This window comes from Neofelis nebulosa, chromosome 5 (assembly GCF_028018385.1).
Source record: "Neofelis nebulosa isolate mNeoNeb1 chromosome 5, mNeoNeb1.pri, whole genome shotgun sequence".
Classification (NCBI taxonomy): Eukaryota; Metazoa; Chordata; class Mammalia; order Carnivora; family Felidae; genus Neofelis; species Neofelis nebulosa.
The window spans coordinates 92,956,238-92,982,919 of NC_080786.1; the positions used below are offsets into that span (position 1 = coordinate 92,956,238).

At 41.3% G+C, this 26,682-nt stretch overlaps 1 long non-coding RNA gene across 2 annotated transcripts; it reads left to right on the top strand.

Annotated features, from left to right (window-relative positions):
* Positions 1-26,352, top strand: LOC131512487 (uncharacterized). Of its 2 annotated transcripts, none has more exons than XR_009262149.1 (3): positions 1-166; positions 1,313-1,413; positions 24,527-26,352. It is a non-coding gene; the product is annotated as an uncharacterized LOC131512487 (long non-coding RNA). The 2 variants fall into 2 exon arrangements; XR_009262148.1 differs by lacking the exon at positions 24,527-26,352 and adding an exon at positions 4,079-4,090 and having other exon boundaries at positions 4-166.
* The last annotated feature ends 330 nt before the right edge of the window (positions 26,353-26,682 follow it).

The following is a 26,682-nucleotide window of genomic DNA, read 5'->3' on the forward strand; positions in this document are numbered from 1 at the left end:
CTTCCTCCTTCTACCTACCCACAATCTGTTGCTCGTTGCCTGCTGTTTCCTAGCAGCCTTTCTCAAAGCAGAGCTTTTTATGAGAAGTTGAACTGTGTGAGACTGGCAGACACGGGGAACGGGACTGGCTCTAGTAGAGTCCTGTTTCACTGTGGGTCCCTCCAAGGTGTGTGACTTTGAACAAGTCACTTAACGTCTGTGAGTTTTCCTCCTGCTCATCCTGTGTAATGACCCCTATGCCGTTTACCTAACAAACCTTTTGTGAGGATTACATAAGATAATGGAGAGGTGCCAAAGTGCTTTGCAAAGCACAATGTCCTCTGCCAAAAAAGAGAATAAGCTTTTCTGTACATTACCACATTAGATCTATACAACGTAAGTAAAGGTGTGTTTTTCTTAGGCACGAAACAATGTTGAATAGGAGAATGATGTTAGAAATGTTGCCTGCCTGACTAGTAAGTCGTTAAAAAATGAAATATTGAATAAAGCGCGTGAAGAAACAGTATCTTGATTAAAATACCCCTTACCTAAAATCCTTAGCACTCTTCAGGTGCTAAGAATGAAAAATACCTTCAAGATACGAAAATATGCATAGAGGCATTGTGTCTTAATGTGAAAGATGATTCAGGGAGGAAAAAAAAAGTAACCCAAGGGAAACCTCCATCCCTACTGTCTTTCCCCTTTCCCCCACTATCACCAAGGGGAAAACGGAACTTCAAGTTGCACAGCAGGGTCTTTGGGTACCAGTCAGGTACTCCTCAGGGGAAAGCATGTAAACAATATTTCCATAACTCAGACAAGGAAAGCTGGATCAAAAGAGAGCTTCACCTTGGATGAAATGTCTGAAGACATATAGGTATGTTGGGAAATGGTTGCTAGGCAGAGAAGGGACCTAGAAAGTGTTGGCATTTGAAGTGATGAGCAGCACTGCTGTCACGTTTATTCAACATTTTAATATTGTTTTAAAACATTTATTAAGCACCCACTGCGTGAAGCATACTGCACACTAGTGAGTCTTAGTCAATCTTCCAGGCTCAGTGGGGGAAATGCAGAAGAAATGAAGGACGTGGTGTTGTCTTTGAGGAGCTGACAATCAGGCTGTACAGAAAGAGAAGACAGAATATGATAATATTTGCAAAGCAGTTTAATGTCCAGATGAATTTAGAGCAAAATGGGCTCATGAGAATGCAGGCTGAGGGAATGTAGAAAAAAGAAATTTGAAACAAATCGCTTATACTCAATTTTAAAGGAATGAGCATAAAAGGAGTTCTGAGTTTTTTTTTTCAAAGGTGTTTCAAAATTTTGTTTATAGATTAGACACTGATATGGGAAAAAGGCATGCAAAAGGATAAAAGAAAGAAGAAAGGAGTACAAAGACTACAGATGACAACATTTTAAAAAGACTTCATAAAGGTAAGAGAGAGGGAAAGAGAGAGAAAGACAGAATAAACTTCATCATTTCCTTTTGGATTAGTTAAGGTGTTTGTTTCTACATTTGCTTGGTTATCAAAAGGATCCCTTTAGATGATTGTCAAAAAGATGGAGTGCTAAGTTCTCTTCTGCTCTTGAAGATTTGGAACTGATCTGGCAGGGGAACCCATGTGTCTGTACTTTGTATAGTTTCTTGAGGGGATTCTTATGCCATTTTGTGTTTGGAAAACAGAGATGAGTACAAGAGGTCTTCCTTTCCCTCTTCTTTTTCCAGGAAAGGTCCTCCCAAAGTGAATCTATTTAACGTGAAGACCTGGATTCTATAGTGAAAGAAAAAGACATGATTGAGCCTTTATCTTGAAATAATGCAATCAAAAAATTATGAAAATGAATATATCTTATATTTAACATTTAAGGTCACAATTACAACTGTGTGCTAATTCTGATAAATCAAGTGTTAATTTGTGGGCACAGTTATTTTTATTTTATTTTATTTTATTATTTTTAAAAAAAATTTTTTAATGTTTATTTTTGAGAGAGACAGAGACAGAGCATGGACAGAGGAGGGGCAGAGAGAGAGGGAAACACAGAATATAAAGCAGGCTCCAGGCTCTGAGTCATCAGCACAGAGCCCAATGTGGGGCTCGAACTCACAAGAGCCGTGAGATCCTGACCTAGGCCAAAGTCGGATGCTTAACCCGACTGAGCCACCCAGGCACCCCCACAGTTATTTTTATATAGCTCATTATCCTTCACTTTGCATTTGATTTTTGCAGAGGCTCATATTTGTAGAAATGTTGGAGGCCTTTATCCAGTTTTCCCAAGGTCCTCTCTTAATCCTTTGAAACTAAATTACTTCCTTTTGAAGCACTGATGTCATCATTATTCTTACTGATTTTCTCTTTTTCCCCTTTGTTATCTAGTACAACGCTCTGAGATCCTCCTTTATTAGTGACTTTGCAGGCTGCTGCAAACATCGCTTTTATGAATTTTGTGAAAGTCCACATCTTTTGCAAGATTTGCAGTGGATTTCTATTATTTTTGAGGATTGGATATTTCCAAATGGATGGCTAAGACTTTGATAGGAGTGGATGTAGGCACTAGGGTTAGCAGATGGAACAATGCAAGTGGGGAACAATTTACAAGTAACCACTTCACCAATGAATATTTCATATTTTGAAGACTTTTTCTTTTCCTAATAGAATTTATCAGAATTTATTGGGACATGGATTACAAGGACTAAGTATGTGAAACTGTATTTGGCTGGAAGAGGGGGGATGGAGTGGTAAAGTGAAGAAGGAGAGAAATACAAATATGCAGGGATAGTCAAGTATAAGACTGGGACAGGATTTCAGGGAACAGAAGATGGACAAGTGAATACAGAAACTGTAAGAAGCAGATAAGTTCCAGTTGCAGCAATATGAAGAGCATTCCTTCTCTTAATTGGCTAGGATCATAGGTAAATTTGTGAATAAATTCCCAACTTTGAGGGGCGCCTGGGTGGCGCAGTCGGTTAAGCGTCCGACTTCAGCCAGGTCACGATCTCGCGGTCCGTGAGTTCGAGCCCCGCGTCAGGCTCTGGGCTGATGGCTCGGAGCCTGGAGCCTGTTTCCGATTCTGTGTCTCCCTCTCTCTCTGCCCCTCCCCCGTTCATGCTCTGTCTCTCTCTGTCCCAAAAATAAATAAAAAACGTTGAAAAAAAAATTAAAAAAAAAAAATTCCCAACTTTGAGTCAGGAATAAACCCAATGCCCGGAGATTTAGTAATCAGTGATTGTCAGCATCTGACATTTAGTGAGCATTTTCCTTTATTATTGTTTTCAAAAATCTTGTCCTGACGTTGAATATCAGCAAGTGATGTACTGTCAAACTAGTACAGGGTCCCCTCCTTACATGATCTTCTCCAGAACCCTGGGAAGGGCCCTAGAAATGTGTTCACATGGCCATTCTGTTTCTGTAAAATTAGACGAAGATATTTAAATCTCAGTTGCCTAAGACTGCTGTGTCTCTCCTGACCTCTTCTATTACATTTTCCCTCCTGGTGGGTGGTATCGCAGTGATCTGAGGCATTTGGGGGATCTGACAAATGAAAATTTGAATTTAGTGGGACATATTTATTTGATTCACATCAATTTCAAGTGGAGTTTAATTATTGCTAGGCATCCAGGCGTAGGAATGGCTTCCAGGGATATCATTAACACCCAGTGTGCCGGGGAGGTGCAGGATCAAAGTTTGTGTTGTGATATGAACTTGTCCTGTGAATTCTGGCCCTGGAAATATAGGGGTAGAGGAGGAGAAATAAGGTTTGAAATATACAGAACCAGAAGCTAATGTGTGGGAAATTCTCCTAGTTATCATTGGCATTTTTCCTTTAAAAAGCACCCCCCTCCAAAATTATATAAGCTTCACATCCCATCAAATCATGATCTTCCTGTTTATCCGTCTTGTTAAGGCTGCAAGGAAGAGATACAAAGTGCTATGTGAATTAATTTAATTGCAAAGAGACCTAAGAATATGGGGTAGAAGGGAAAGTCATCTCTCATTTGGTTATGTAGCCACCCTAGGAATTTATCTTCCAAAATTGAAATGAACAACAGTTCAAAGAGAGAATAAGAACAATACTTTAGAGCTTCAGTGTCCCATCTTAGCTCAAGTAAACCACTTTCTCTTTGTTTAACTAGCATCTACTCTTCCTCCAAAAGAGGATATTATTGAATCAGTTTGACACTATTCAATCTGGATTGCCTCAAAGTACCACATGGGAGGTTGGCTCTCACTCTATCCAACTTATCTGCAGCTCTGTTGATTTGGGCACTGTCGAAGTCAGTCATGAATAAGATTACACTACTGGTTTTACTCAACAGATGCACTTAAGTCACAGCAGTTTATCTTGTTTAGAGAAGACCCACATAGAACTACTTGCTTCAGAAGTGGTGGTATATCCAGCAGACACTTTAAGACTACACAGCCTGTCCATTACAAACATACATTGCTTTCTACTTGTTTCTACTATAGCTTTATAGTAAGTCTTGGTCTTTCAGGAGGCAAATCTCTCCATTTTATTATAGTTCGAAATTGTGTTAGCTACTTTTGTTCCTCTTCTTTTCCAGATGAATTTAGTATTAAGATGTTAAATTCCGTGAAAAAAAAATCCATTGGGATTTTGATTGGACCTGCACTAAATGTATACCTTAATTTGAGGAGAACAGACATTCTTCTCATATTGCATCTTCTCATCTGTAATCTATTAGTCAGGTCCTTTATTCCCTTCAATCATGTTTTGTAACTTTCTCCGTGAGGAATTGTTGCCTCCTCTAGTAGATTAATTCTGCTACATTATAGATTTCATTGCTATTGTTAATTGTTTCTTTTCCTATTACATTTTCTAAATGACTGTTGCTGGTGTATTGTAATATTATTGATTTTTGTATACTGATTTTGGAACCAGTATCCTTGGTGAACTCTATTACTTCTGTTGGCTTTTCTATTCCTTCCTTTGGATTGTTCTATGTAGTTGGCCATACCTTGAGAAAAGCAGTCTTGCCTTTTCTCTTACAAGTCTCATACTTGGTTTTCTCTCTCTCTCTCTCTCTCTCTCTCTCTCTCTCTCTCATTGCATTAGCTAGGACCTACAGTACAATGTTTTATGATAGCAGAAACTGAGAGTCTCCTATATTGTTCCCAGCTTTAATAGGAAATCTGTTCACCATTAAATGTTTGCTGTAGGGTTTGGTAGAAACCCTTTATCAGGTTGAGAAAATTCTGTTATATTCTTTCCCAAACGTTTTTTAATCATGAATGAGTGATAATTGGTCAAATATATTTCTACATTTTTGTTATATAGTCATATGGTTTGTCTGTTAATCTGTTAAAAACACAGAGAAATTTAGTAGGTTTTTTTTATTTCAAGTTTTTATTTAAATTCTAGTTAGTTAACATATATAGCAAAATTGGTTTCATGTGTAGGATTTAGTGATTCATCACTGACATATAACACCCAGTGCTCATCACCAGTGCCCTCCTTAATACCCATCACCCATTTAGCCCACGCCCCACCCACCTCCCCTCCATCAACCCTCAGTTTGTTCTCTGTAGTTAAGAGTCTTTATGGCTTGCTTTCCTCTCTTTTTTTCCCCTTCCCCTAAGTTTAAATAATCTTTAAAAAAAGTTTATTTATTTATTTTGAGAGAGAGAAAGCATGAATGAGTGGTGGAGGGGCAAAGAGAGAGGGAGAGAGAGAATCCCAAGCAAGCTCCACACTGTCAGCACAGAGCCGGATAAGAGACTCAGTCTCATGAACCATGAGGTCATGACCTGAGCCAAAATCAAGAGTCAGATGCTTAACCATCTGAGCTACTCAGGCACTCCTCATCTGTTTTGTTTCTTAAATTCCACATATGAGTGAAATCATATGGTATTTGTCTTTCTCTGACTGACATATTTTGTTTAGCATAGTATACTCTAACTCCATCCACATCATTGCAAAGGGCAAGATTTCATTCTTTTTGATTGCTGAGTAATATATCCACTCATCAGTCAATGAACATTTGGGCTCTTTTCACAATTTGGCTATTGTTGATAGTGTTGCTGTAAACATCAGGATGCATGTGCCCCCTTCAAATCAGCATTTTTTTATCCTTTGGATAAATACCTAACAGTGCAGTTGCTGGATCTTAGGGTAGTTCCATTTTTAACTTTTTGAGGAACCTCCACACTGTTTTCCAGAGTGGGTGCATCAATTTGCATTCCCACTAACAGTGCAAGAGGGTTCCCCTTTCTCCGCATCCTTGCCAACATCTGTTGTTTCCTGTGTTAATTTTAGCCATTCTGACAGGTGTGAGGTGGTCTTGTCATGGTTTTGATTTGTATTTTCCTGATGATGAGTGATGTTAAGTATCTTTTCATGTGTCTGTTAGCCAGTAGGTTGTTCTGATGTGGAATATTTTGCATTCTGAAATTAACTATTTCATGGCCATGATATGTTTTTTAATGTAGTGATTAAATAATTAAACTGAATTAAATTTATTAGCATTTTATTTAGTATCTTACCATTTATGTTCATTGATGAATTGGCTGTATAGTTTTCTTTTTCCTATTTTGTCCTTGTCCAGTTTTGGTAATTTATTTACATGAAAAGAAGTGGATAGATTAATAGATTTCCTTTTTTTTTTTTTTTTTTTTTTTTTTTATTCTCCAAAATGGTTTGTTTAAGACAGGAACTGTATTCCTTGAAGACTTTGTAAATTATCTTTTTAAAACTGTCAACTGCCTGGGTCTTCCCTTTTTATTTTCAGGAGAGACTTTTGGATATCAACTCAATTTCTTTAATGATGGTTTTTTTTCAGGTTTTCTATCTCCTTTGGAATGAAGTTTGGTAATTTAAATTTTCTCAAATGTCTGTTTATTGCTTTTAATGTTTTTTTTTTTTATTTTGAGAGGGGAGAGAGAGAGGGCATGTGTGAGCCAGGGAGGGGCAGAGAGAGGGCGAGAGAAAGAATCCCAAGCAGGCTCCACATTGTCAGCACAGAGGGCTCTATCCCACGAACTGAACCGTGAGTTCATGACCTGAGCTGAAATCAAGAATCAGATGCTTCACTGACTGAGCCACCCAGGTGCCCCTTAAATATTTTGTTTTAAACTTAATTGTTATAGAGTTTCTAATCTCATGATTTTTTCAGTCTCCACTGTTTTTATAATTATGATCCTCATTTTGCCATTAATATTGTTTGTTTTCGTGTCGTTGATAATCCCCATCCTCTATTTCTCCTATCCCTCCACCTGTCTCCCCTCTGGTAACTATCAGTTTGTTCTCTACAGTTAAGAGGGTTTTTCTTGGTTTGCCTTTCTCTCCCTTTTTCCTTTGCTCCTTTTGTTTCTTAAATTCCACATATGAATGAGATCATATGGTATTTGTCTTTCTCTGACTGACTTATTTTGCTCAGCACTATTTATCCATTTCTTATTTATCATATTTATCTATTCATCTTATGGATCTTATCCATCTTATTTATCCATTCATCTATGGAAGGACACTTGGGCTGCGTCCATAGTTTGGCTATTGTAGATAATGCTGCTATAAACATAAGGGTGCATGTATCCCTTTGAATTAGTGTTTTTAATTTTGGGGGTAAGTACCCAGTAGTGCAATTCCTAGATCTTAGGGTAGTTCTAATCTTAATTTTTTGAGGAACCTCCATACAGTTTTCCACAATGGCTGCACCAATACTGTTTATTTATTGCTTCTTTTTTTTCTTCATCCTTCTTGCTAGAAGTTTGTCTTCTTTGTCTTTACAGAGACCCCATTAAAAAAATTTTTTTTAATGTTTATTTATTTTTGAGAGAGAGAGAGAGACATACAGACAGAGCACGCGAACCGGAGAGACAGAGAGAGAGGGAGACCTAGAATCTGAAGCAGGCTCCAGGCTCTGAGATGTCAGCACAGAGCCCGACACGAGGCTTGAACCTATGAACTGTGATATCATGACCTGAGCCAAAATCGGTCACTTAACCGACTGAACCACCAAGGTGCCCCCAGAGAACCCATTTTTTATTTTGTCATCCCTAATCAATTTTTCCTCTTATACTTATTTCTTTTATTTTTCTTGAGATTACTGTAATATTCTATTTCTGGTTTCTTCAGAATACTTACCTCATTCATTTTTAATATTATGTTTTATAATTTTTTATGCATATAATTCTATAAATTTAATTTTAGGTATATAGTCGTATGTTTTTTTAGTATTTTCATTTTCATGTAATTCTGAGTATTTCATAATTTCTATTATGCATTTTCCTTAACTGATAAGTTATTTAGAAATACGTTTTTCAGTTTCTGAAGTTTTTTTTGTTTCGTCAATTTTTTTACTGTTAATTTCTAGTTTAATTGTATTACTGTATAATATTAGTCCTTTGAAATTTTTTAAGACTTTCTTTGGGCTTCCTATATGGTCAGTTTTTGTTTGATTGTTTTTTTTAACAAACCATTTTTTGAAATTTAACATACATATGGAAAGAAAAATGCACAAATCATACATATGCTGTTCAATGAGTTATTACAAAGTGAACAAAGCCTTCTAATCATACATAGCCATTTTTATTATGGTTCCATGTAAGCTTACAAAGAATGTATACTTTGTAAGTCATTGAGTGCAAGGTTAGACCAAGTTTTTTAATTAGGTGGTTTAGGTGTCTTATATCTTTCTTTATTCGCCTATGTCTCCTTGCTCTATTTCCAATATAGAAGTGCATATAATTTCCCAGTGCTATTGTGGTTTGTCCATTTCTCCTTGAGCAAGATTAGAATACACAGGGTGAATTGAAGGTGATATGGAAACATTTTAATGCACATGCATCTCTGGATTATTTTTACCAAAAGACAAAGAAACTCATACATAATGGTTCGCTCATTCCATCCATTTAGTGTGCTGTATACAAACCAACCAGGAAAAGAAGATTTCTGCTTAAAATATACAGAACACTTAGAAACACATCTGTCATGTAGACATATCCAAAAGCTCATGAATATTACATTTTGCATTTCTCTCCTTCAGAGACAGTCTTTTCATCCTAGTCTTAGCATATATCTGTTCTTATTACTAAAGTCACTTACATAAGGACATATTTGTACTTGAAAGGAACAATAAGTTGCCTACAGAGTATAAGGTGACATTTTCTTACAGCTTGTCAATTTAACATAAAAGAGGGTTGATCTGCTTAGCTGAGGCTATGTCATGCTTTTTTCTACGGTATAAAATGCTGCCCTATCATCATCTTTTGCTTGGGGAGAGCAATAGCCTCCTAGTTGGTTTTCTTACCTACATCCACCCTTACCATACTCCTATCTCTTTTCCAAACAGCAGCTAGGGTGACCTTTTAAAATACACATTATCCTAGCACCCCTGTTTAAACTCTTACATGACTTCAAGACTCGCTAAAGTCTGCTTCCTGCCTCTTCAGCTGTGCTTGGCTGTATGCTCCCCATCACTGTCTGTGCTCCAGCCACACTGGCCTCTCCTCAGTTCCTTCCTTCCACAGGGCCTTTGCACTTACTCTTCACTCTGCCTCAAATATTACACACCATACTCTGATTCATCCTGCAGAACTCACTCAGTTCTATCACCCCTTGGCTAACCAACAAGGTAAAATCGCTCTACAAGCTTTTGTAGCATTGTAGACCTCTCCTTTACAACACTAATTACAATCCTGATTTTACATTTTTTATTATTTAATTAATCCCTGCCTCACCTCCCACTAGAATGCAGGCTCTTTGAAGACCTGGTTTCTTCAGCAGAATTCTGAAGCAGGCTGGACTCACCCTGCATCCCAACACTAGCACAGTGTCTGGCCCATCACAGCAGTGGTAATGGGCTAAATGACCAGTTCCTTTCTTCATTTCAAAGTGAATATATTAACCAAATATGCCTTCACCCCTCTTGCTGCCTCTGTTTTCATCCCTCGCTTACTTCTAGTAATACTCCATACTCACCACTCCTCCCCTCTTCACTCCCCGCCCCCACTGTGAATTAAAAATTCAATTCCAAAAGCATTATCAGTAATACAGCTTTTTACTGAAGATTTTGTGTAGTTACAGAGGAGGGAGTACATTACAAAGTAAAATGCCATAACAAAGCCCTTTAACATCTCTGCTTCCCCCCAGCCTTGTCTCTACAGCAGCTGGAGCTGTCTTATCCCTCTTCTTCCCCCTCCCCCCACTGCAGGTGTGCTCTCAGAACCCCTCCAGCCAAACTGCCTCCTCCTCCACCTGCTTCCAAATGTATATTCAGCAAAACAAAGTACAGCCATCGGCCAAGCCATGACTCCTGGCTCCTTAGTTCATAGGGCCACTTGCATTTATAAAAGTTTGGAACAAAAAGTGTTGACTTTTTGTTCATCTTTTCCTTTGCTTGCTGATAGTCTTTCCTCCATCAAGGCCATCCATGCCCTGCCTGCTCTCTATGGCTGACTGAAATCTTACATCCATCAAGGTCCAGTTCAAACGCCCCACCTTCTAGAAACCTTTCCTTAAGACCCTTAAGTTGAGGTAATTTTTTCTCTTCCCTAAAAATGCACACCACTTCTTTTATTCTTACTGGTATTACAAGCTATGTTAGGATTGTCTTTTTCTCCCTCTCCTTTAAGAGCAAGTTCTGTTTCTTACTCTACAAGGTCCGAAGGGTCTGGCTCAGGACTCTCTGCACTGCAGGCTGCAGTGTTGGTAGAATTACAACAAAACATTCTGTATTTCTTTTCGTAGATTTTGGTAAAAGCCTCTTCAAGAAAGCTACTGATACCCAATATTTCAATTTCAGAGTCAGCTAGCAGAAACTACTACTTCCCCGAAGAAACTCTGTACCTATTGTGGGTGGGAATAGTATAGCTTCTGGTTTAACAAGTTTGGAGAGAAGGTCTCTATCCAGGTAAAAGATAGTGTTGACATCTTTGCCTGGATTGACTCTGGCTTTCTAAAATGCAGCAACAGTCTGGCCCCTGAAAGACAATCAGGGCTTCTGAGAGATTTAGAGTCTAACTCATGTGACTTTTTTAAAATGTCAAGGAGATGGCTAAGTAAAAATGTTGTCATATGAATTTAAGCTCTTGAGGTCTAGAGAGGGACTTACTGCTAGCAGTCTGTGTTCTGTTATCATAATTATGATCTTCAGCTGAGCAGATCTCTCACTTGGTACCTTGACCAAGCAGAGAAGGTAGAGCCCAGCGATGAGGTTTGTTTCATGTGTATGTGACTGACTGAGGACAGCTAAAATGCACCTTAGCATCACTTTACTCAGATTTTCTATCAAATTATGTTACCTTCTCAACATGAAACTGTAAATATCTCTAAATTCTTTCATTCCTATAAGCATCTTCCTTACTCTGGAAATGACATCATCCCATTTTTAAAATGTTGGGGTAGGTTTTGTTTCTTTTATTATGGAAATTTTCAATGTACACAAAGTAGAGGAAATGATACAATAAGCCTCTTAGACTCATCCTGAGCTTTTACATTTGGAAATATTTTGTCAATGTCATTTTAGCTATCCCCCCCACATGTACATTTCACTTTTCTTTTTGCTGGATTGTTTTAAAGAAACCCCTGACTCTTTCATTTTACCCATAAATACTTTAGGATGTATTTCTAACAATTAAGGAGGGTTTTTTTCCTACATAACCACAATGCTATTATCACACGTAACAAAATTATCAATAATCTCAGGAGCATTTTAAAAATAGGATTCTGGAAAAAGCAACCCAAAGGAATGAGTAATATAGAATTTCAAGCACTATGGTAAGCAGTTTGGGAAGATGCTTTTAGCAAAGAGGGTACTTTCACTCTTGCAAATGACATCACAGAGCCAGATGCCACTTTCTCCTACATATCCATAATTGGATTTACTTTCTTACCCCCAAATATATTCCCTGGTTCAGTTCAAGGCATCAGCAACCACCCAGGAGCTCAAGCTCCAGAAACAGGGTCCTTGTAGAGTTTCCCCCTGCCCCCACCCCTTTAGCACTCCCTTTAACCAGTTTTGAAGAGCTAAAACTCAGGGTGAATATTGCTCATATCCATCCCCTCCTTTGCATTCCCACTGCCACTCCTTTTGTCTGGGCCCCTGCTATCTATCTCTACATTGAGGTTATTGAAAGATTTTGATTTGTGTTCCTCCCAGAAACAGAGCCTGAGACAAGGATTTGAGTATAAATAATTTATTGGAGAGGTGATCCCAGGAGACCTGGAAGCTGAGCTGGGGAATGAGACAGGGAAGTGAAAGAAGCCAATACAGGATGTGTTAACAAGCACTGAAGGACACTGGAGCTCCATCCCACTGGACAAGTCTGGGAGACAGTACAGAATACCCCTCAGCATTATCCCAACCAACAGGCAAGGGAGCTGGGCTCTTATTTATCCATCAGGTCTCCACCTGTCATTGCCTTATGGCTGCTTTCAAGGGCAAGAAGTCCCCAGCACTTCTGGCCTGCACTGTGCATGGCCTAAGCCTACTACCAGCCAGAACACAAAGGGTCATGGGCCTTCAATGTATAGCAGTAATGCTAAGGGGACAAGGGCAGGGCACTGAGAGCACTACATTGCCTCCCTTCTCACTCTCTCCTTCACAGAGGCAGGGATAACTTTCTAAGGTGCAAATCTGATTCAGGTACTTCCCTATTCAATAAAAAGGGCATGTGGATAATGCTGCAGACCAGTATTGCTTATTTCCCCTTACGGAGGTCACGGCCTTGAGTGGTGCTGAACCATATGATCCTGAGTGCCTTTGGCATACCTGTTGCAGGTGGCCAAAGTCTGGGTTGGACTTTGAGGAACTACTTGTGAGTTCAATGAATACATAGCTTTATTCATATGTTTATAGTTAAAACCTTGTTTACTTACAGAACAGGTTGGGAGGGGAAGTGACAAATGATTGCCCCTGGTTTGGATTCCACTGGCACAGACCTTTACCTCTGAATAGTTATATATAACCCTTCCCAGACAGCAGAGTGCCTCTCTCTCCACTGGTGCACCAAAATTATTGTGGCAATACTTTGTTCTTTATGCAGTCACATTATCTGGGAATCTCAATGTGATTTACAAGCTTACATAACTTCCCAAATGAGTCAGCATGCTCATCAAGAAGGCAGCATGGTGCAGTGGAAAGAACATGGCATTTGGTGCCAGATAGAAAGTTCAATACCTGCATCTGTCACTTGCTAACTGTGTGTTAGACAAGTTATTCTACCTCTCCAAGCCTCAGTTTCTTCCAATAACGAATGCGGATGGGAATACCTACCTAAGAGGGTTATTATAAGGATTAAATGAGGTAAAGAATGCTCAGTGTGATACATAAGAGGCCCTGAGTCACAGTTCACCCTCCCCATCCTATATCCTGATTTTAGTCATCTGGCAGAGTTCTTGAACCTTACTGACCTGCAGTGAGTAGAAAATGCTGATTTCCTACTAGACAAAGCAAGTAAAGCTTTATCTCCTTTTAGCACTAGTGGATTTTAGATGAAAATCTGAATCAGTTCTTTGTAAAGGAAAACTGCTCTTGCTCCACTCTGGGCAAAGCATCCACATCATGTATGAAATAAATCCGTACCCGAAAGGGCTGGGGTGCTCCAGGAAGGGCTGGGCTGCACAGTCTGGCTCGGCACCCACGGCAGTCAAAGATTGCTGGAGTTTAGAGGTGACTTAGTGAGCACACGGCAAGACATACAGCCGGAAAAATGAAATGTTCAGAAGAGGATTGAAACCCCATCTGCATAGCTGTTGAGCGCGGTGGGGAGCGGTGAGGAATGGCGTTGCAGAATGCCCTTCGAGAGACAAAGCGGCAGCATACAAATGAGGGCACTGCTGTGCCAGCCAGGGCTGAGGATGATTCTGGAACTGTCTTTTCCAAAGTGGTTGGAGCAAATGCCTGCAAGTTAAAATAATAATAATAATAAATAAAATCCCTGGTCAGCAAATTAACACTGCTGCAAATGTTCCTCCCTGCCGGTCGCAACGCTATTAGGGGAGGATTACCAGACAAGCTGATTTCCAGGATCTTTATAGCCCGCATGATACATAGTTAGCAGTCAGCTGGGGTCAGCAGAGAGAGTGTTTATAATTAAGGGGTGATTGGTGAGTATGTCCATAACAGCAAAGAAACCTCTAAAAAGAAAAATCAGGAGCCAATCTTTGAACTTAGAAACTAGAGAATGTTAGAACATGAAAGATTCCTTCTGATCATTGAGCTGTGCTGATGATTTTTAAATGCTAAAGAAACAGTAGAACCTTTCTTTCAAGTAAAATCGTATGCAGACTCTCCCCCTGGAAGGCAAACAAAAGGAATGCTGCTCTGAGTAGGGGAGGGAAGAGGAGAGGACAGTGTGGTTCTGGAGCCCCAGCCTCTCCCACTCCCAGCCTTCACTTTAGATCTGCCCCTGTGGCCCAGAATATAATCTGCAAATCATTAAGCCCCACCGACCATGGTGTGAAAACCTCTAGGCTAGTCCACCCCATACATTGTACAAGTGAGTTTTGGCTCAAAGAGGGGAAGCGATTAGTATAAGGTCACCCAGCAGAACTGGGACTAGAGCCCAAACCTCTTGAGTTTAAATTCCTTTCTCTCTCCTAAAAACTACCTCCCCTTATAAAAAAAAAAAAAAAATGAAAAGTATCTTTAAAGATAAAGTTACCTCATGAAATAGCTTGTTAAAGTAAATGAGAAAGACAGAGGCATCCAAGTGTAAATACTGGCTTTGGAAAGAATCCAGTTCTATCTTCTTGACTGCTGGACCCAAGTGCAGCTTTTATTACATTTATTTTTAGGACTTCAGCATGGCAGTCACAAAATCCAAGTAGATTTGCTAAACTAATGGCCTCTTATACCAGGGTAAATCTAGCCAGTTTGTGCCTTCTAGAAAAAACAACCTAAAGCTACAACAGCTTAGTATCTTTAAAAAATTATTTTTAATACACTGGCATAGTAAGAAAGGAATCTAAAATGCATGGTAGATGGAGATGGCCAAACCAAAGCTCTTATACAGCGGAGCATGAGGCATTTCAGATTCCTGACTCTACTTCCCATTGTGAGACCTTGAGCAAGTCACAACCTCTCTAGCCCTCAATCTTTTTTCAAAAATCTACAAAATGATGAAATCATTAGAGTCATTAAAAGTCAATATTCAACAGAACCCTGACACAGAACTGTCCAGTGTGCTGGTCAGCCAGCACTGTGCGTGTTCACAACAGAGGCCTCTGTCTCTGAGTCAGAGGGTCTGGGAGCACAATTACTGTAGTAGAGGAGAGAGAAGCAGCAACATGGAGATGCTGTAGGTTGAAAGGAAAGAAGGAGGAGGGAAGCAGATGCAGAGAAGAGCAAAGGGCTCTCCTTTCATGCATCAGAGGATTGGATTTTGATCAGCAACCATCCTAGACATTTATGTCACACCTATTACCCTGAAGTCCTCTAAATGTTTCCTAATGGACTTGGCTTTGGGGATTCCATTCAAGGCCTTGAGCCATGTGGTCTCATTTTAAACTAGGAATGTTCAATTAAAATAGTAGCTATGTGGTAGCAAATGATAAAATGATACCAAGTTTTTATAAGGGGAAGAAAAGCAACATTTTTTAAAATACAACGTCCCACACATTTTGTTTGTTATTCAGTTTAATGCTTACTATAACTTTTAAATTAGATATCATTTCTCCCCATTTGACAGATCTAGATGCAGAGAGGCTTAGCATCTCCTTTAAGATAACAAGTATTTTATGTAGCTTTTGGGACTGTAAGCCCCCTCAGGAGAGAGACTTTCTTTCTTTCTTTCTTTCTTTTTTTAATTTTTTTTTAATGTTTATTTATTCTTGAGAGAGAGCATGAGCAGGGCAAGGGCAGAGAGAGAGGGAGACACAGAGTCAGAAGCAGGCTCCAGGCTCTGAGTTGTTAGCACAGAGCCTGACATAGGGCTGGAACTCACAAGCCGTGAGATCATGACCTGAGCCGAAGTCAGACGCCCAACCTACTGAGCCACCCAGGCGCCCCAGGAGAGAGACTTTCTTGTTCGTGCTTCTGTCATCAATGCCAAACACAGTGCCTGGTGCATAGGTGATTGGTGCACATCACTAAAGGAAACTGAAGGAAAAGGCCAAGCTTTAAATCCAGATCTGCTCAACTCCCAAATCTACTTCTTACTACCACCAAACTTATACAATTTATTAAAAACAACTGTTATTTGGCCAGTTGTTCTTAACCCCTTCTTTACTATATAATTGGAAGTGTTATGAGCTCTGGTTTCTATGCCTGTTTGAAGCTCTAGCTACCTAATTAGTTACTGAGTTCCATCTCTTGGCTGAATCTATAATTAAGCAGGTTTTTTTAAGACAGCCATAGTCCCAGGTTCCTAAAATGTATAACATTCACCCAGAGGACCACACTTGAAGAAAAACACAGAACTGGAAAATATTTTATCATACTCCAGTATCATTGCTCTCCTCAGTCACCTTAAGCAATTACAGAACAAAACGGTGCTGGTTTTTTTTTTTTTTTCTAATCAGTAAACACAAATTTTAAAAGGCAACTTTCATAGAGTTTCTTCACAGTACATCTTAGAAATGAAGCAAATCCTGATACAAGGATGCTAGTACACAAAGATGGTAACACATTGCAATTTATGTCCAGGACCTGGATGAAGGTAAGAAATTAAAGACTTGTCAAGCATGTTGTAGTACAAGGGCACACTCAGGTGTGCCTGGGATCTTGCTCTGATTAATGCTTCAGGACTCAGCAAGGCAGGCCCAGTGATCTGTGGGTGGGTGCTTCTGAGAGAGTGAGCGATCAAAGTCATGTCTTCTTGTCTTTCTCACTTAGGGCCACTTCCTCTCTGGTGTGTTGACCAAGGCTATACCTGGTATGGCTTCAGTCATCCCAGGGTACTTCACTAGGCCTTTTCAGTTGTGTGCTCATCTATTTCTTCCTCCCTCCACTTTTCGCAAGTATTGACCAAGGGCTCTCATGGGCTTAGCCTCTGCAAGGTGCTGTGGGAGCTACAGAAAGAACAAAGTATGCGCTTCTAGACTCTTGTGGGCATTACTGATTATATACCTGGAACTCAAGTGTGACCACGAGGCCCCCAGCGAGCTGAGCTGGTGACTTAATTATTATCACCTTCCTTCCTCATCAGCTCCTGAGGTCTTAGAAAGTCTGTCCTGTTATCGTAGCCTGAGGAGTGTAATTCTCCCTTATTTCGCTCCACACAGGGGTGCACCATGACATCAACACAAATGCAGCCCTCTTGCCTTGAGTGAAATAGCACCCATGTTACCATGCCTGCACAATCAGAAAGGTGACAACCCTTTACAAATCAGTCAGCTGGAGAAGATACAGGGTCAGTTCAGCTTTGTGGATAATTCTACTTGCTTTCTATACCGGGTTTGGTTACCTCTATTTCCTGCCTGCACTGAACTACTATATGTATAATATATATATATATAATATATATATTATATATATATATCTTTGCTTGGTGGTAGGTCTGGGTCTCTCAGAAGTCAAATATTCTCTTTATTTTCTCCTTATTTCCTGCTCTGATTTTCCCTGTAGAACATCTGCCCTGGTCAAAATCTTTTTTTTTTTTTTATGACAGTTTTGTAGTGTACAGTTCAGTGCTTTTTAGTGTATTTTCAGAGTTATACATCACCACTATCTAATTTCAGAACATCTTCATCACCCCCAAAAGAAATCCCATAGTCATTAACAGTCACTTCCCGTCTCTCCCCCCGCCCCTTCCCCTTGACAACCACTAATCTATTTTCTATTTCTGTGACTTTGCCTATTCTGGACATTTCATAAAAATGGAATCATACAATATGTGGTCCTCTGTGACTGGCTTCTCTCAATCAGGATGAAGGTTTCAAGGTTAATCCATGTTGTAACATGGATTAGTACTTCATCCCTTTTGACTAAATAATATTCAGTTGTACAGACAGACTGCATTTTATTTATCTCTTTGTCAGTTAGTGGACACTTGGGTTGTTTCCATTTTTTGGCTATGAGGAATAATGCTGTTATGAACTTTCATGTACCGGTTTTTGTGTGGACATATGTTTTCACTTCTCTTGGGTATCTATCTAGAAGTGGAACTGACAGGCTGGCTAAAATCTTAAGGAACCATTTCTAATGGTCTTCATTCCTATCTGTTTCCCAGGGAATACAGTTTCTCTATATTCATTAAACAAAAGGGAACGATCAAAGCAGGAACTTCTTCACCAAATCCTGGACACAGTCTTTGCTTTTCCAAATCAGTTACAAAGCCCAAACATCTCCACTCTACACAACATGCAGCTTCGAGTAACTGTGGCAGGCCCAGGACGGGGACCAGTCACTGCAGTGATTCACATTAAACAGCAGCTTGTAGCACCCAGAGAGGGTACACAGAACCAGCCTCTTCTGACCAGGCTTTAATCTTATAAACAAAGGAACATTTATAGTCATGTCATTCCCTGCTTATAACTGATTCCTTGAAATCTAGTCTCTTGTATCCTGTCCATAATCTTGGACTATGATCTCAGGGTTATGCATGGCCTGGAATAAGCAAGGTACAACCTTGGAATCCTAAATTGCCCTTTCCCCACCAACTGCTCTGCAGGTTTCTGTTTATAACTGAAGTCTGCCCTCTGCTGGTCATAGCCGGCCCTGACCTGCAACATGGAGCTGCTGAGCAGATTTCTTCCAAAATCATTTCTTCTCCAGGAGCATTTAGGAAATTGCTACCATTTACTCAGCTTATAGCAATACAGAGAAATGACATCTTCTGCAGGGTATTCCTCTTTTATTTTTTTACTTTTTGATGTTTGTAGATTTTTCCCTTTTATTCAAAAGTAAGTTTCAGTTACTTATGAGCCACTTTCATTTGTGATAAATAACCATTATTTGTATTTATGCAGTGCCTGCCAAGACCCTTCTGTTCCTGTTGACTCATGAGTCACTAATATACTCTTCCATGGTAGAAGTGGGCAAAGGCTACTTGAGATAGAACATAATATGAGTTGTGGGCTATCATCTTGCCTAGTAGTTTTCCAGAGGTGGTTTGTAGGCTGCCTTGAGTAAAGAAAGACCCAGGGACTGATTCTCCTCAAGTTTTGTGGGATATCCCACTTGCCCTGTTGGAAAGCTGCAGGGCATCAGACATTTGGGGATCCCATGCAGACATGGCAACCAAGTGGGCAATCTGGCCAGGGAAGCAGATCCAGGAGGGACATGAAAGATAAGTGGGGAAGGAAGCCAGAGCCTAAGGAGACCAGGAGACAATGTAAGCAAAAGGCTGAAGTGGTGACAGGAGGAAAGAAAATAAAGTAGAGGAGGGAAGGTGGTTTTACAAGGGCAGAACAGGGGACTAAAGAAGTGACTGCTTCCCTGAGGACCATTACTGCTTTCTGCAATGCAGTAAAAATCTGTTTAGTTTTTAGGTAACAAAGGAGAAGGAATCCTTTCGATGTTTTTATCCAGAGTCCTTGAGAATAACTCTATGCCTCTGAACTCATGTTTTAGGAACATTTTAACTTTCTTCCCTGAGAGAAATGCAGCACTTTCATGAAAGAAAACTTAATTTTTAGAGACACAGTTTGTGTTTCTAACATCTGAGTAGCTGGGAAGGAGGGGACTCACAATGATTCATTATGATGAGCATACATTCTAGCCAGAGTTCTGGAAATCTGTCCCCCTTCCCGAAAGTACAGCCATAGTGGGGACTCCACTGCCTAGAGCCCCCACTGGTTCCACTGCTCATCCCAAGGCCACCCCCCAAAAGTCTCACTGTCCTTGTCAGTCTCCTTGGAACCACAGAAACCAGGGCTCAGTGTGTAACAGAGATTCCTGTGTCCTGTTCGATCTCTTCCTTTCCATCTTCCTCTTGCCTCCACCTTTACCTCCTTCCCTAGTCCTCTGGATGCAAGTTCTCTCCTCCTACATCCCCCCTCTCTAGGCTTTGTGACTTGGAACTCAATCATTTTAGAAACGACAGGGCTTACTGTGTTCCCATGCTGGATGCTGCCCCTTTAAAATCAACCTTAAGTTGGAGGGAAGAGAGAACCAGGTCTTCTGCCTTTCCTCCCAGAGATAAAAGCTATTCTTAGCAGTCAAATCGGCTTGGCATTTGGGGAGACTTGTATTTTTCTCCTTCCCACCCCAGGGGTTTTGCCATTGCAATTCCTCTTCCTCATAAAGAAAAGGAGAAGGGGAAAAAAGGAAGGACGGGCACCATCGCTGCTGCCCCAGTAGGCTCTTCTCAGGACTTATTGTGGAAGGCTGGTCTGGTTGGAGCACCCTCACCCCAACCCCATAAGACCGGTTTAATTCTAGCAGTCATTTTTCAGGCAAAAAGACTAAAGGCCAAATGAGCTCCCTTCAGGCCTTTCCACAGCACTTTGTATGTGGCACGTGTTCATTAAATATGTTTGCTCAGCCAGCCTCCTGCCTGTACCCTCATTAGGGTGGGTCTCTCAGGACCGCCTTCACTGGGCATTTAGGGCCATGGCAATTTGTCAGGGCATTTAAAACCCAGCATTAAAGAGCAGGCTTCGGAGAAACCAGGAACTAGGGAAATAAAAAATTTTTTAATTTTAAAAAAGGAAAGGAAAAACATGGATGTGCAAAGCTCCAGAAGACTTACGTAATCCGATTCCGCTTGGACCCAGATGGTGAAATTCTGCAGAGCGGCCAGCAGGGGGAGCTCAGGCAGTGTGTCAGAACGCCGGCGCGGAGGTTGCCTGGAGCCAAAACTCCGCACAAACAAAACAATGAACCTTTGTGGTTTCTCTTGGATTCTTAATCCAGGCCGGCTCAGTCCAGGATGGCCTGATCATCATTGTAGGGGACTCAGCTAGCATCTCGCAGAACACCGATTTCATAAGTCTGTCTGCCTGCCTCTGTCCCCCAAATTGTTTCCTCTGTGTTCTGTTCGACCTCTAATCCTTTTTCTCAAACTCTCTCAGTAACCCTTTGTACCTCTTTTTATAATTCTTGTTTTCTCTGAATCTGTGTTTCTGTCTGTGCTTCTTTCTTGTTATTTCTCTGTATCATCCTAGGTCTGCTAGTCACATAAATGAAAAATAAATGGAGGTGAACCCACCCAAGAGCTGAGCTTTGAAAGATTTTGAGATCTTGCAAAAACTAATACTTTGATTAAAATGTACGCTGTGCCACAAAAGTGGTTAATTCTGCCACTACTTAGCTGTGCAGTCACGTCTTTCATGTCTATTCTCTAGTCTCTGTCCTTCAGGCCTGCTGCCCTTGCCACCCTTCAGTCTCTCCACTGCCATTGGTTACTGCTAACCTGTTGCCCACCTCCCCCAACTACTGACCTCCAGTAGTTGTCTCCCTCCCTGACCAACAGGATAAGGTTTTCCAGGTCTTTTAGAGAAGATGCCCACACCTGAATAGCTGAACCTCTGGTGACACAGTGTTTCTTAAATAAGACCCAGCCCCTCATTTCCAGAACATGAAACTCTTGTGGGATCAGGGGTTGAGGGGCTCCAGGGGAGAAATAGAGGGACTCAGCTTTGCACTCTACATGGAACCTCTTGTTATCTAATATTCAGGTGCTGGACTGGATCTGGTCCACTCTGTCGCAGTATCTTCATTCATGGTGACTTTCTCTCAGGGATCTTCCTCATTGTATTTCTTTCCAGATTGACCCTCAGGGACCTTTAGTTTATCACACAATCTGTATATCTGAGTCTGTGGGGTAACAACCAAAAGATTGAATTCTTTTTTCTGGGCTTTTGAGCACTGGAGATTCAAGAAATGCAACTGAGTGTATGTTTTAAGGTTCCAGAGCATCCTGGGACAGTCAAGCACCCCGAGCATTTGATGGAAGGCAGCTTTGCCTGGAGCCCAGAGAGGCCAAAAGAGGACCCTGAGCATGCACAGCATACAGATAGCTCCTGGGCAGTGATGCTCAGCAGGAGCTATTTCAGTTCCAGCCCTAAGTACTGTGACTATGGCAGTGGCAGTGATGTATCCTCATTTCTACACACTATAGTCTCTACCTCCAAATCTATTCTGTTCTATCCAGGTTCTCATTATTTTTAAGATCCAGTCATATGTGTCCCTGAGAGGTGGATTCTAATATTAGATCTGGTAGGACATGATACTCTTCAGTACCTTAACTTTCAGTACCTTAACTCTTGTTATCTTAACTTTCTTTAAGCCTCCTGGATTCAAGGATGGTAGTGGTGCTACGATCAGATCAGTTATCTCTGCCCTGCTCAATTCTTGGTAACCATCATCGCTTCCTAGTTCCAGAACCTGTTTGGAACCAAGTTTAAGACTAAAGTAGGGAGTAGGGGGACAGACAGGCAATGCAATTTAAAGATATTTACCACTTTCTTGCCCTTTCTAGGCCCTGGCCATACAGAGAGTCTGAACAAGACATGGGCCCTGTCATCAGGGAGCAAATGCTTCTATTGGAGTGACCCACTGTCTCTCTGATGGGAATAAAAATGAAACTGCTGCAGAAAAACCCAGCACTGCAAAGTGCTAACATCATCAGGCAGGTTGCCTCTGCAGTGCAATCTATAATCTCTGTGACTTCCAGAACCAAAGAATTGCTATATGAGTTTCTAAATTAGGCTTTGCGTTACTTTGGAAATTAACAAAGCATTCCTTCCCACAGACTCTGTTCCCAAATTAAACATTTTGTGCTTGTACAGCTGTTCAAATGTTGGTGAACTGAAGATGAAAAGGTTCTTAGGAAGGGAAGAGAGGTGGGTGCCTAATAAGGGGAGGGGAGCACTGCGGGGGAGTTCTTGGAGGGGGAGCTGGAGGTCAGGTAGCAGAGATTACAGAACAGTTGGAGAAGTTTATAATCCAGTTAGTGAGCACATAAAATGTTTTTTAAATTATTAGGTCTAGATAAATGTAGGTTAAGGGGGCCCACTATGATCAAGTATTTAAAGGCATACTTTTAAGTGGAAAACTTGAGAAGTGGCTATTCCCCTCCTCTAATCAGTAGAAGCCAGAGGAAACAGGAAATAAACAAAAACTGCTAAGATGGCATCTTAAGGTCATTGTGAGGCCCACTTTTCAAGATCTGACAACTGTTAAACACTAAAATGGGTCACAGAGGATGGCTGTCACCATGGCTGTGACTCTCCTCCAGAGGTATTTATGGAAAGAACAGAGCCTTTGTGTTCCACAATGCTGCAGGTAACATCCAGGGTAGACACAGAGGCATGTCCTGAATGAGCTAGCTCCCCAGGTTCTCTTCTAGACTGGGAAAGAAAAGAACTCTTATGGCATTAGAGGCCTTTAGCAGCAGCTAGAGAGAAATGGACAGATGAAAGGCCCACGGTCCCCACTGGCCCACCTCTCACCAACATGCCAGACCCTTCATTAAGCCGCCTCTGTGTCATTTGTTTCATGAACTTGTACCTTGATCTTTGCTTACAGGGATGTGAGCCATCTTGGCAAATGTTTTTTTAGAAAGCCTTTGCTCACAAAAATTCTGTCCGCAATATTTGGATTGGCTACCAGGCCTCTCATTTTCCACACAGGTTGTTCCCAACTTATCTCTGGGTCTCTTCCAGAAAGGCATGAATTATTTGGTGGTGATGTAACTTGAAACCCAGATTCCACTTGGAAACCATTTTCATAGAGGTTGGCTGGGTGGTAAGGAATGGAAATGGGGACTAGAGAAGAAGAGAGTGAAGAGGTTTAAAAAAAAATCCAAGTTTAGCCAGATAGTATTTTCCATGCAGCTGAGGGAGCAAGAGGCCCTGCCTTCAGTAGACAAGGCCCCAGGGCTCACAGAGTCAGAGAGCTGTGCTGGGCACTGGCTGTCTGGCTCCCCTGCGGTTCCAGAGCATGGCCCTGGAGAGGCTGTCCTCTGGTCTTGGCTATGACACCTTTTACCTGTATGGTGCTTTATGGTTTCAAAAGCACTTTCACACACTTGTCTTACATGATCCTCACAATTATGCTATGAGAGAGGTAGGACACAAATTATTCCCCCCATTTTAGAGATTAAGAAACTGAGGATCAGGGCAGTCAGACAATGTGCTATCACACAGATAGCAAGTGGAAAGCCAGAACTCCAGCCCAGGTCTTCTAACTTGAGCTCATTTACTCATCCTTGTGAGCAGTCCAGTGTGCCTTTGAAATCAGAGAATTCTGGACCTTCTCTCCAGAAAGATAAACTTGGAATTTTTAGATGCTGAAACTCAACATAGACTCCAGGTAAAATTCCCATACTTTCAGCCACCCTTATGAATTCTTGTGAATGTGTGCATGCCTTGCTTCCCTGACCAGACTGCAAGCTCCTTGGAGGTTCAGGCTGTGTGTTTTCTCTTCCTTCCCATTCGCTCTCATAACTGTCACAGAGCCAAGCACCTAGCCAAAGCTGTTGCATTGCCAGGAAGAGGTAAGGCAAAGTAAAGAAAGCAAACTAAGTAAGTGGGACAGATGTCCATTTCCACATTTGACCACATGTCCTACAAGAACTGGTATCCTTGTACATGTTCTGTCCAAGACAGTCATCTGCCAGCCACACTATTTCCCAAATCCTAGAATACAGCAGTTTCCCATGGTGGCAGCAGTAATATCTTCCTCCTCGACATAATTTTCCAGGCACAAGATGGGCTCACAAGCATGAAGAGGTAACAACCTCAGTGATCTCACACCCCAGGATCCTGATGTAAGTAAAGAAGGCAGACTGGCTGCCTTAGCTGGGGAATAGAGGTGGGTCCATGGGAGGGGCTGTAATGAGCTTAAATTGAGAGGGAGGGGTGGTAGTGAAGCAGGAGCAGCAAGAGCATCCAAGGAACACTGCTGAGGACATCTGGGTGACCAGAAGAAGAGAGTGCCTTCTGGCAGTGGGAGGGGTAAATGTGCCTGGGGGATGCCTCAGTAAGGCGGAGCCCAAGGCCAGTGACATTCTCTGACCACAGTGTTCACTTGGCACCAAACCTCAGGGCCATCTTGCTTCATCTCCCTAGAACTCATCAGCAACTGTGACTCCAGTTTTCTCACCAAAGCTACAGGGAGGAAACACTCAGTGATAATCCAAAGGCAAGGACAATTGACTAGTTAAACAGAGATGGCCCCAGTTTAAGACCTTTGCCCCGTTGTTACCCTGCCACCTCTTCGTTACCCTGTATCGCAAGTCCTTACTTTCCCAGGTTTGGTGGAGAGGGAAAAGGATTCCAAGACTGTTGTAAGCAAGCGGGGCCACTCCCAATAAATGAGACCATCCCGTACCCTAGGGACTGACTCAGTTGAGTTTCACTGGTCAGAAGAATCTGAATTTCAGACAAAGGAGGTCTCTGTTTCTTACCTTGTAGATAACAATGGCTCTACTATGAGAACAATTCTAGGGTGATACAATATTACAGAGAACCAGGACCCTAGAGATTATTACATATTCATCCAACAACCTCGTTGACACATGAGGGGACTTAAGAAAATGGCAATGGCATCAGTGTCCAAGCCAACCAGGAAGTTGGTGAAAGAATCTGCACTAGAACCCAGAAGTCTTGACCCAATACCACACTAGCCCTTCTCCTATCTTACCCACCCTGGCCCTCTTAGATGGCAAAGGTTTCCACCCAGGGGCAACTCTGAGCAACCAAGGAAGGAAGGTCTGAATTTGCAAAACTGCTTTGTGGAAACTACTGCTCTTTAGGAGACCTTCTTATGTTGCAGCCAGCCCTGGGACTGTGTCCTTGCCTCCCTGCATCCTGTAGGGAGAGAGAGAACCGAAATTTTTGTTCTAAAAGCCCTTCCGGCCACCAAGCCTGCCCCCTCTGGCCAAACCCAGTACCTGATTTCATCCTAGTGGATCTCCACCCACCAGTCTCGGTGCCTTCTCCTGGAGCAAAGGGGCTGATACCTTATCAGGTACAAGGTGGAAGTGGAACATGTTGCACAGACATCCCATAAATGCTCTGCAAGTGAATAACTAAGGTTCCACATCTCCTACACTGCATCCAGTTCACACTTCCAAAAGCATCCAGCAAACTTGCGTTCAACCTGTGGATCAGATTAGGTCAAATAAACAGATATTTATTGAGGTATTATTGGAAAGGCAATGTACAGGTGCTGAGCTCTACACAAAGACATGCCCGAGTCCCTGCCTTCAAAGGACTCAAAAGCTAACTGGGGGAGACCAGGTGATATTTCATTTTAAGTTAATATCGCAAGGTAGTGATACAAGAGGTGCCATGAAGCAACAAGTAACCATTTGCAAAATTACTGGAATAGAAAATCTGTGTATTGGTACACAGGAAAAAACACTGTGAACTGAACAGTTCAGGGAAGCTTGTAGAAAAGGAAAAACCTCATCAGGGCTTTGAAGGATGGGTAGAATTCAAAGGAGTGGAGAGAAGGTTTGAAAGAGTGTTACAGAAATTGGTAACTGAGAAAAGATACAAAAATAGGAAAATGCAAGTGTGTTGAGGGTAGTAAGTAAAGATAATTGCAATAGTAGATGATGCTTATCATGTATCAGACACTGTTCTCAGCTGTTGCATTGTCTCAGCTAACATTAATTCTTCTGATTCTCATGCAGTTCAAATTAGTACTATTATCGCATTTTTATAGTCAAAGACACTGAGGCATAGAGAGGCTTAAGTAATTTACCTGAGGACAGTGCTTATAAGTGACTGAGCTGGAATTTGAGCCCAAAGGCTACATATTTGGCCACTGCTTCTCTCACTGTGGCTAGAAGGGTTGATTTCTTGGAAAGGTGTGTTGGTGGCAGATCATAGAGGATCTGGCATACTACG